This window comes from Etheostoma spectabile, chromosome 10, assembly GCF_008692095.1.
Source record: "Etheostoma spectabile isolate EspeVRDwgs_2016 chromosome 10, UIUC_Espe_1.0, whole genome shotgun sequence".
Lineage (NCBI taxonomy): Eukaryota > Metazoa > Chordata > Actinopteri > Perciformes > Percidae > Etheostoma > Etheostoma spectabile.
Genome location: NC_045742.1, coordinates 25,924,564 through 25,936,009, shown reverse-complemented (window position 1 = coordinate 25,936,009; position 11,446 = coordinate 25,924,564). Strand labels below are relative to the sequence as shown.

Genomic DNA, 11,446 nt, shown 5'->3' with positions numbered 1-11,446 from the left:
AAAAAAAGTCCTGTAGCTCTGGGGACGTGTATTTCAAAATTGCATGGCATTTGAGAGCCAATCAGATTCCATATGTCAATCTCATGGTGGTGCTAGAGAAAACGTCAGGAGTCACCAAAGTTATTGGCATCCTCTGGCAACCATAAATGTATGTAAACAATTCCATGGCAATCTCCCCAATCATATCAGTCTGATCCAAAGAAGAGGTGGAATGACTGATTAACCAATCGTCCAACAAACCGACACACCATTCTATTCCGCAAGTTTGACTAAAACTAGAAAGATATGATCATAATTCATTGGTTTACAAAAATACTAAAGATTACTATACACATAATCCATACAATTTGTGATGGAGAGATGAAAAAAAAAACTCAGAAGGTCTCTCAATTAAAATAGAAAAAAACTAAAATACTGATTAAGAATAGAAAAGAGAAAAAAGCCACTACTAAAAGTACTCAATTCAATAGAATAAATATGAAAGGTAAAATTATACCAGGAGTTACATACCATATAACATTTCACAGACAATTACAAACCTTTCGAAATAAGAAAGATATCAATTGAAGAAATAAATTCCTTTAAGACTCTTTACTGTTCTTTTGATCCAATTAATTTCAGGATTCCATAGTATATCCAAAAAACTCCAAATTACATGAGTTAAAGTGTGATCACACTCCCTTTATGGACATTTCTGTTAATCCAAAAATGGAAAAATTCTGTAGAGTTATATATCCAGTATGTATCCTCTGAACCTTTAAACGGACGTTTCTGTTAGTAGCCTCTTATAGTCAACATTTTGTCAAGAGTCTCTGTGTTATCTTTGATAGTTTGTTCACATTTGAAACGTTCTTTGGATGCTTTTCTTTAGACCTTAGTGGTCCCCTAATACTGTATCTGAAGTCTCTTTTATATAGACCTTAGTGGTCCCCTAATACTGTATCTGAAGTCTCTTTTATATAGACCTTAGTGGTCCCCTAATACTGTATCTAAAGTCTCTTTTATATAGACCTTAGTGGTCCCCTAATACTGTATCTGAAGTCTCTTTTATATAGACCTTAGTGGTCCCCTAATATTGTACCTGTACTGTGGTGGCCTTTGGTCATAGCTGAGTCCGGGCGTCAGATGGCTTTTACCGTGTTTTATTGTTCCATGTTGTTTGTAACAATGTATTTTACGTGATAATTTTTACATTTGATATTTTGTTCGAATGTGCTATATACTGTAAATAAATTTGTCTAAATATGTAAAAACACCTGGGAAGAACCATTCCAGAAACTTCCTTCCTATTAACGGCGTACAATAGCCCGTATTTCTACAGACTTTTCTAATAGCAGATACAATTAAAAAACTAGAAAAGAAAAATAAATAAATGAATAATTACATAAAGCGGAGGGAAAGTGAACTAAGATCGGAGAGCAAAGGAGACAATACAATTCATAAACAGCACTAGGTTAGCCAATTTAACCATCACCATCAGTATACCAACAATTCCACAAGAATGAAAGTATAACACGTTAGTTTATATTACTGTTCTCAGTACTGTTTGTGTGTTTTGCTGCAATCAACTTTTTGTGTCATCTATTGTTTCAGGCTGCTTTGCAGACACGAGAACTCTTTGAATCAATATGACAAGGAGAGGGGAAGAGTATTGGTTTTATTTAGGCGTGTTGATTAACTGGGATTTCACACTGTGGAGATTGAGCAGAGAGCAAACAGAGGGGAAACAGACCAAAGTGGACAAGAAGTCCAAGCTGCTCCTGGTATTGTGCATACTGGAGAGATGGGAGACACATCTCGGTGATTACGGTAAGCGTACCTGACTCATTTCCGTTTCCTGTGCCTTTGTGTTGTTTGCGTGTTGGTAGCTCTGCTGCTCACGACATACCAGTTCAGGTTGTTAGATTTGCTATTACAGCGGCTAACTGTCCGCTAACATTATTCTTATAGCAGTTCGCCATAGACTCACATATCTTCTCATTCTTTAGCGACTTTTTTAATAAACAGCTGTTTTAACGCTGGTAGCTAACGTTACGTACTTTAGCTTAGCTGCTACGACTTTAGCCTAGCAGTTAGTTATGTCGGCCCCTCTCCGACTTTCTCCTGCTCGATGTGTGAGATGTTTAGTTACTCCTCTGCATTCTTTAGCGGTGATGGCGTGTGTAACAAGTGTTTTGTGTTTATGTGGACGGAGGCGAGGCTTAGTGAGTTAGAAGTCGGATCCGCACATGACAGATCAGTCGTCAGTACGTAGCTAACCCCCCCCGGTAGTCGGCACGGGCCGGCCTGAGTTAGCCTCTGGTAGCCGTTCCTCGCGAAATCCACTCAGCAACCCCCCGCTAGAAAACAACTGGTTATCGGCAGCTCCATTCTGAGAAACGTGAAGTTAGCGAAGCCGGCAGCCGTAGTTAAGTGCATCCCGGGGGCTAGAGCGGGCGACGTTGAGTCTTATCTGAAACTGCTGGCTAAGGATAAACGTAAATACAGCAAGATTGTTATTCACGTTGGCGTTAATGACTCCCGGTTACGGCAATCGGAGGTTACTAAGATTAATGTTGAATCGGTGTGTACATACGCGAAGTCAATGTCGGACACCGTAATTTTCTCTGGACCCCTGCCAAATCTGACCAGCGATGACATGTATAGCCGCATGTCGTCATTTCGCCGCTGGCTATCGAGGTGGTGTCCAGATAATGATGTGGGCTTTGTGGATCACTGGCAGTCTTTCTGGGAGGACCTGGTCTGATTCGTGTGAGACGGCATTCATCCCACTTGGGCTGGAGCAGCTCTCATTTCTAGAAACATTGACAAGTTTATTGGTGGACCTAATCCTTGACAATCCATAGTTGGGACCAGGAGGCAGAGTCCAGTCTAACACCTTCTTGCTCCTTTATTCAGGTGTTACCTAGTAAAAATCCCATAGTGACGGTGTCTGCCCCCGACCATTAAAATTATTTAAATCAAAGGAAACAGAAGAGGAGCAGTGCATGAAAACCTCATAAAATTAAAACCACAAGTGCAATAGTTCAAAAGATAGGAGAATTAAATGTGGACTTTAAACATCAGATCTCTCTCTTCTAAAGGTTGTAATAGTAATGAATTGATATCAGATTCTAATATTGATTTATTTTGTCTTACTGAAACGGTGGGTAATGGAGAATATGTTAGTCTAAATGAGTCCACCCCCCCCAGTCATTTAATACTCACATTCCTCGAGGCGCAGGCGAGGAGGTGGAGTTGCAGCTATCTTTGATTCTAGTCACTAATCAGCTCTAAACCTAAACTAAATTATAATCTTTGAAGTCGTTTTAGTCTTTCACACCCAAGTTGAATCAAGCAACCAGTTCTATTGTTATAGTGTACCGAGCACCTGGTCCATACTCTGAATTTTTATCGAATTTGCAGAGTTTCATCGAACTTAGTGCTAAAAACGGACAAAGTTATTATTGTAGGGGATTTTAATATCATGTGGACGATGAGAATGATAGCCTTAGCACTGCGTTTATCTTCTATTAGATTCTATTGGCTTCTCTCAAAGTGTACTAAACCGACTCACCGTTTTAACCACACCCTCGATCTTGTTCTGGTGTATGGTGTTGAAATTGAACATTTAATAGTGTTCCCACAGAATCCCTTCCTATCTGACCACTGTTGATAACTTTTGAGTTTATACTGCTGAACTACCGGTTAGGCAAAACATCTATACAAGATGTCTATGATAGTGCTGTAGCAAATTTAAGGATGCGATTCGTTAGCATTTAATTCATTACCAAGTCCCAAAGTAACGGATGACTCCTATGCTATTAGTCCCTCCCAACGATACTTTGTGATAGTGCAGCAGGCTCGCTACGAATGAATCTAGACTCTGTTGCCCTCAAAAAAGAAGATAATAAAACAAAGAAGGTTAGCTCCATGGTATAACACTGAAACTCGCAAATTAAAGCAAATATCGCGGAAACTTGAGAAGATCTGGCGCTCCACCAAACTGGAAAATTCTCGTTTAACCTGGCAAGATAGTCTTAAAACGTATAGGAAGGCCCTCCGTAATGCCAGAGCAGCGTACTACTCGTCATTGATAGAGGAAAATAGGAACAACCCCAGGTTTCTTTTCAGCACTGTAGCCAGGCTAACAGAAGGTCACAGCTCTACTGAGCCAAGTATTCCCATAGCTCTTAGTAGTAACGACTTATGAGGTTCTCAATGATATAAATTTAACTATTAGAAGCAAAATTCACCAAGACCTGCCTTTAAATGTCTTATCTCTAAACTCAGGAACGTTAGAAACAGTTGTAAAAACAGATACATGTTGACTGCTTTGCTTCACTTGATCTTTATCAATTTAATTCAATTATTCTTCATCTAAGCCATCAACCTGCCTCTTAGATCCCATCCGACTAGGCTACTTAAAGAAGTTTACCATTAGTCAAAAACTTCACTACGAATATAACCATTGTCTCTTATTAACAGGCTATGTACCACAGTACTTTAAAGTAGCTGTAATTAAACCTCTTCTGAAAAAAGCCAAACCTTGATCCAGATGTTTTAGCCAAATATAGACCTATATCCAAACTTCCATTTCTCTCTAAGATTCTTGAGAAAGCAGTCGCCATACAGCTGTGCGACTTTCTGCATAGCAAAAGCTTATTTGAGGATTTTCAGTCAGGATTTAGAGTTCATCATAGCACAGAGACAGCACTTGTTAAAATACTAATGACCTCCTAATTGCATCAGACAAAGGACTTTCTCTGTACTTGGTATTAGATCTTAGCGCTGCATTTGATACCATTGGCCATTATATCTTATTACAGAGATTAGAAAAATTAATTGGCATAAAGGGACTGCTCTAAGCTGGTTTAAGTCTTATTTATCAGATCGATCTCAGTTTGTAATGTTAACGATGAATCCTCTGTGCACGCCAATTAGTCATGGAGTCCCACAAGGATTGTGCCGGTCCAATCCTGTTCACTTTATATATGCTTCCTTTAGGCAGTATTATTAGGAAACACTCCATAAACTTCATTGTATGCAGATGATACTCCATTATATATCATCAAGCCGGATGAAAAAAATCAGTTAGCTAAACTTCAAACGTGCCTTCAGGATAATAAAACCTGGATGACCTGTATTTTCTAATGTTAAACTCAGATAAAACTGAAGTTATTGCTCTCGGACCCAAGCACCTCCGTGACGCACTATCCAAAGATATAGTTACTCTGGATGGCATCACCCTGGCCTCCAGCACCACTGTGAAGAATCTTGGAGTATCTTTGATCAGGACATGGCCTTAATTCCCACTTAAAGCAAATTTCAAGGATCGCCTTTTTTCACCTACGTAATATTGCAAAAATCAGGAATATCCTGTCTAAAAATGATGAGAAAAACTAGTCCATGCATTTGGTACTTCTAGGTTGGATACTGCAATCTTACTATCAGGCTGCTCGAAAAAAATCCATAAAGACTCTACAGCTGATCCAGAATGCTGCGGCAGTGTTCTGACGGAATAGGAAAAGAGATCCGTTTCTCCTGTTTTAGCTTCTCTGCATTGGCTTCCTGTAAATTTAGAATAGAATTTAAAATCTCCTTCTCACCTACAAAGCTCTTCATGGTCAGGCTCCATCTTATCTTAAAAGCTCATAGTACCTACAACCCTGGGAGAGAATACACAGCCCAGAATGCAGGGTTACTGGTGGTTCCTAGAGTCTCTAAAAGTAGAACGGGAGCCAGAGCATTCAGCTATCAGGTCCTCCTGTGGAACCAGGTTCCAGTTTGGGTTCGGGAGGCAGACACCGTCTCCACATTTAAGAGTAGGCTTAAGACTTTCCTTTTTGATAAAGTTATAGTTAGGGCATAGAATCGAATATTGTTAGGGAGTAGTAGTTAGTCACATAGTTCCATATATATAACTAAAGGGAGACTTGGCATACAGCCCGATCCGGTTGGGGGAGTTCTGGCCGACGGGTGGAGCTCTTTACCTTGTCTCTCTTGGTTTTGTTGTAATAATAGTTTAGACAGCTTGGGACTTATTTTGATACACTAGTTAGGGCATAGAATCGAATAATGTTTGAGTAGTAGTGTTAGTCACATAGTTTTCAGATTTATCTATCATATAATCAAGAATATAATAGAACTAAAGGAGACTTGGCAACAGCCCGATCCGGTTGGGGAGAGTTCTGGCCCGCCGGGCTGGAGCTCTCTTTACCTCGTTCTCTTGGTTTTGTGTAATAGTTTTAGACAGCGGGGACTTATTTTGATACACTGTTAGGGCATAGAATCGAATATTGTTAGGGAGTAGTAGTTAGTCACATAGTTTTCAGATTTATCTATCATATAATCAAGAATATAATAGAACTAAAGGGAGACTTGGCATACAGCCGATCCGGTTGGGGAGAGTTCTGGCCGGCGGGCTGGAGCTCTCTTTACCTCGTTCTTGGTTTGCTGTAATAGTTTTAGACAGCTGGGGACTTATTTCGATACACGGCTTTCTCCTCTACTTTCTATCTTTCATTTATGTGCATCCATGTCCCAGAAATGCGTGTATACCTATTTCTGGGGAGTATTCCCCGGAGTCCTTATGTTCTTTTTTCACCAGCTGTTTCCTTGGATCAGAGAGGCTCCGAAATCAGGGTAGCAGCTGCGCCATGGTCCCGCTACACGTTCTGTGATGCCATGTTCAACTGCTACACTGCGGTGCCCTGCTACGTCCTGCTACGTTGCTGTGCCGTAATGCCGCACAGCGTCCTGCTATGCCATGAAACTACAAAGAACTTCTTCAAACACTATATTTTTCTATTTTTATTGCCACTCTTCATTCTAACCCCAACCGGCCCGTCAGACACCGCCTACCAAGAGCCGGGTCTGACCGAGGTTTCTGCCTAAAAGGAAGTTTTTCCTCGCCACTGTCGCACCGTTGCTTGTCTGGAGGAAACATTAGAACTGTTGGGTCCTTGTAAATTTGGGTGTGGTCTATCTGTAAAGTGTCTGAGATAACTCTTGTTATGAATTGATACTATAAATAAAATTGAATTGAATTGAATTGAAGTGATGGGCTAAGAATCACAGGAGGAGAGGAGATATACTGTATATGTACGATTTTATTTGGCCTATGGAGGGTAGTTATCCCAGCTTTTATCTGAGCAGGCGGATTAGTTGAGATCGAATGTGAAGATGGAAGTAGATAGGACCAAAAAAATCATATATCCCATGTAAGAAGTTTTCTGATCTTAAGTTAAGCCTCTGAGGACGAGAGCTGATGTTCAGATGATGTTTGACAAAACTTCTACTCAAAAACCGGTACTACAAAACTTAATTTAAGTTAATTTTTTTTTACTATTTTAATCATATGTTATACTACTAGAATTCGTACAACAAATCATAGGTTAAGGTTTGTTTTCAAAAGAGATTTGAGAAATTTCAAAAAGCTAACATCAACGTTTCAGCTTTAGCTCCAAATCATGTAATTACCATAGACAGTTAAAGAAATGGACCAACAGATCCCGTTGCCCTGGACGGAGACCAGTGAAGGATATTAGAAGCTCTTTTCCGGTGATGGCTGAGCGTTACTGCGCAGCCTCCAACTGAGATTGAAGACGTAGATGTGACGTGAGCAACCTGTCTGAAAGTTGTAAGTCTTCTGGTAGCTGTGCAAGAGAAATCTCAATCATTCCCAATCAACTGAGACGGTGGGCGTAGGTCTATGTTAGGAGATAACATAGACACAGGCTAATTATTGCTAACTACCAAGCTAGTTAACATTAGTAATTAAACCTAAACAGCTGATGAAAGTCCAAACTGTCTGCGAGTTTCTCCTGACAATACGAGGGTTTGTCGACTATGCGACAGAAAGTCACGTGGTTATGACACAATCGTTGTCGACACAAAAATGTCTGCTAACGTGAGGTACAAGGTAATAGAGCCTTTTATACATTGGCATGTTTTATTTAGAAATAAACAATGGACAAATAGAGTCTTTAAATACTTCAGGTGTAAAGTTATTCGCTGTCAAAGTGTTGTAACGATGAATGGCAGTCAATGGAATGCTAACGGCGTGAATGCTTCGTAGCATTAAAATGGCTCCAGAGGAGCTACGCTTAGAGAGGAAAGGCTCTTGGTCTTTCTAGAGAAAATGTGGGTATCACAATGGAAAGCTAAGTTTGTTCTGAAAATTTTGATATGAAACACAGGGATCAGTTTCATGCAACTACCCTAAAAAGGTACATTTAAGAAGATGGATATCAATGAGCTAAGACCTCAGAAGGTAAAGATACTAACACCACACTGTAAAATTATTCTGTTACAAGCGTAGACCGTCAATAATATACAGTCTATGGTTACAAGTAAAAGTCGTGCATTGAAAATGGTACTTAAAGGTTCTCTAAGCAATATTGGGTGATGTAAGGTGTTTTCAAACAAAACAAGACTAGATGTTTTTACAGTGTGTCTTGGGGACAGGCAGCTAGCATATAGTGAGATGTTTTTTACAGTGTGTCTTGGGGACAGGCAACTAGCAGATAGTGAGGAGATGTTTTTTACAGTGTGTTCTGGGGACAGGCAGCTACCAGATAGTGAGGAGATGTTTTTACAGTGGTGTCTTGGGGACAGGCAGCTAGCATATAGTGAGGAGCGTTTTTACAGTGTGTCTTGGGGACAGGCAGCTAGCATATAGTGAGGAGATGTTTTTTACAGTGTGTCTGGGGACAGGCAGCTAGCAGATAGTGAGGGATGTTTTTTCAGTGTGTTCTGGGGACAGGCACTAGCAGATAGTGAGGAGATGTTTTTTACAGTGTGTTCTGGGGACAGGCAGCTCATATAGGAGGAGATGTTTTAACAGTGTGTCTTGGGGAGGCGAGCTAGCAAATATTGAGAAGACGTTTTTTACATGTGTCTTGGGGACAGGCAGCTAGCAGGTAGTGAGGAGATGTTTTTACAGTGTGGTCGGGGACAGGCAGCTAGCAGATAGTGAGGAGAGTGTTTTACGGTGTGTTCTTGGGACAGGCAGCTAGCAGATAGGGAGATGTTTTTTTACAGTGTGTTCTGGGGACAGGCAGCTAGCATATAGTGAGGAGATGTTTTTTACAGTGTGTCTTGGGGACAGGCAGCTGGCATATAGTGAGAAGACGTTTTTTACAGTGTGTCTTGGGGACAGGCAGCTAGCAGGTAGTGAGGAGATGTTTTTTACAGTGTGTTCTGGGGACAGGCAGCTAGCAGATAGTGAGGAGATGTTTTTTACAGTGTGTTCTGGGGACAGGCAGCTAGCAGATAGTGAGGAGATGTTTTTTACAGTGTGTTCAGGGGACAGTCAGCAACTACTTCTGTAAAGTAACTACTAACTAAAGCTGTCAGATGAATGTAGTACAGTAAAAAGTACAATATTTCTCACTGAAATGTAGCGGAGTAAATGTACAAAGTGGCATGAAGAAAATTTAAAAAAAGAAGTAAAGTACAAGTACAACATTTGTAATTAAATGCAGTACTTGAGTAATGGTACTTAGTTACATTCCACTACTGTATATCTGTATAAAAAATAACTGGCAATAAAATACAGAGTAAAGGAGGAGAGGAGAGAAGAAAAAGAAGTGAAATGAGATAAAAGAAAAACTGGGATAGAGGAGGAGTAGATAGGTGAGGAAAGAAGAGAGAAGAGAGGGGAAGATAGGAGAGGAGGATGGAAAAGAGCAGAGGAGAACAGATTACCAAAGAGGAGACAAAAACAGAAAAGGGAAGGAATAGAGAAACTAGAAACTTTCTGAATGTTTTTGTTGCTTTTTTAGATGTTTCTGTTGCCATTTCAATGCTTTCGTTGCTTTTTCCGACATATTTGCCGCTCTTTTCAACATTTTTCTTTTCTTTTTAGTTTTTCTTTTAATGTTTTGGCGCTTTTTTCAAAGTTTTTTGCGTCTTTTCTGATATTAGACTTTTGACGTTGACAATTTTATCAATGTTTGTGTTGCTTTTCACCCAAATCGGACACCCAACGTTACACTCTTGGTTACACTACCCACTACTACAAACGCTGAGGAGGAATTGATAAAAGAGGAGAGGAGTGGATCGGAGAAGTAAAAGGAAAGAGTTAAGGGATGGAAAGAAGAGGATGAGAAGAAACAAGAGAAAATGACGGGAGATAGGGATACAATGTGTGTGTGTGTGTGGGGGGGGGTGTAGCTAGTCATAAACAAGTCTGTGATTCATTTAACATCCACTGATCTTAAAAATAATTCATAATTTCCAACAGCAATTAATTCAGTGCCATGCCTCAATATAACAGAGGACCTTTATTTTAACTTTAGTCCCGCCCAAAATGATAACTTTTTAGATGGGTCTGTGACCTACTTACAGACAACTTTAGAATCTGTTGCTCCTCTCAAAGAGAAGATGATGAAGCAAAGAAAACTAGCACCTTTGTATAACTTCCAAACTCACAAATTAAAGCAAACCTCGCAAAAACTAAGTAGTTAGTTAGTAAGTAAATGGCGATCCACCAAACTGGAAGAATCTCGTTTAGATTGGCAAGACAGTCTGTTAATGTATAGGAAGGCCCTCAGAAATGCCAGATGAGACTATTACTCATCATTACTAGAAGAAAATAAGAAGAACCCAAGGTTTCTTTTCAGCACTGTAGCCAGGCTGACAGATAGTCACAGCTCTGCTGAGCCATCTATTCCTATAGCTCTGAGTAGTGACCACTTTATCAGCTTTTTTAATGATCACATGATAACAATTAGAGATATAATTCATCACCTTTTGCCTTCAACGGTTCACCTTTAAACGCAGTAGCACTAGAAAGAACGACAAGACCTGACATATACAGTACTTAGACTGCTACTGTCCTATAGCCCTTCAACAATAAATGTTAAATGTCTCTTCAGCTAAGCCATCTACCTGTCTCTTAGACCCCTTCCCAACGAGGCTACTTAAGCGTTACCGGTGGTTAACACTCCATTACTAGATATGATCAATATGTCTTTATTAACAGGTTAAGTACCGCGGCCATTTAAGTAGCTGTGATAAAACCTCTCCTGAAGAAACCTTCCCTTGACCCTGAGGTCTTAGTATAGTATAGACCTATATCTTATCTTCCCTTTCTCTCCAACATCCTTGAGAAGGTAGTTGCTAATCAGTTATGTGATTATCTACATAGCAACAGTTCACTTGAGGACTTTCAGTCAGGAAAGAAAGCATCACAAAGCATCATAGCACAGAGACGGCACTGGTTAAAATGACTAATGACCTTCTAACTGCTTCAGACAAAGGAGTCTCCGTACTTGTTTTCCTAGATCTTAGTGCTGCATTCAACACCTTGGACCATAGCATCCTTTTACAGAGACTGGAACATTTAGTTGGCATTAAAGGAATCACACTAAGTTGGTGTAATTCATATTTATCTGATCTATCTCAATCTGTTAATGTTAACGATGAATCCTCCAAGTATGCTAAAGTTAGCCATGGCATT

At 40.0% G+C, this 11,446-nt stretch overlaps 2 long non-coding RNA genes across 2 annotated transcripts in view; one reads left to right on the top strand and one right to left on the bottom strand.

The window, feature by feature from the left end:
* Nucleotides 1–11,446, top strand: part of LOC116697132 (uncharacterized) — an 18,216-nt gene that overhangs the window by 3,303 nt on the left and 3,467 nt on the right. The window contains exon 2 of the long non-coding RNA XR_004333926.1: nt 379–381. This is a non-coding gene — a long non-coding RNA (uncharacterized LOC116697132). The remainder of the gene's footprint in view (nt 1–378; nt 382–11,446) is intronic.
* The window catches only part of LOC116697134 (uncharacterized), a 22,889-nt gene continuing 15,926 nt past the window's right edge, over nt 4,484–11,446 (bottom strand). Inside the window, exon 3 of the long non-coding RNA XR_004333928.1 lies at nt 4,484–4,494. This is a non-coding gene — a long non-coding RNA (uncharacterized LOC116697134). The remainder of the gene's footprint in view (nt 4,495–11,446) is intronic.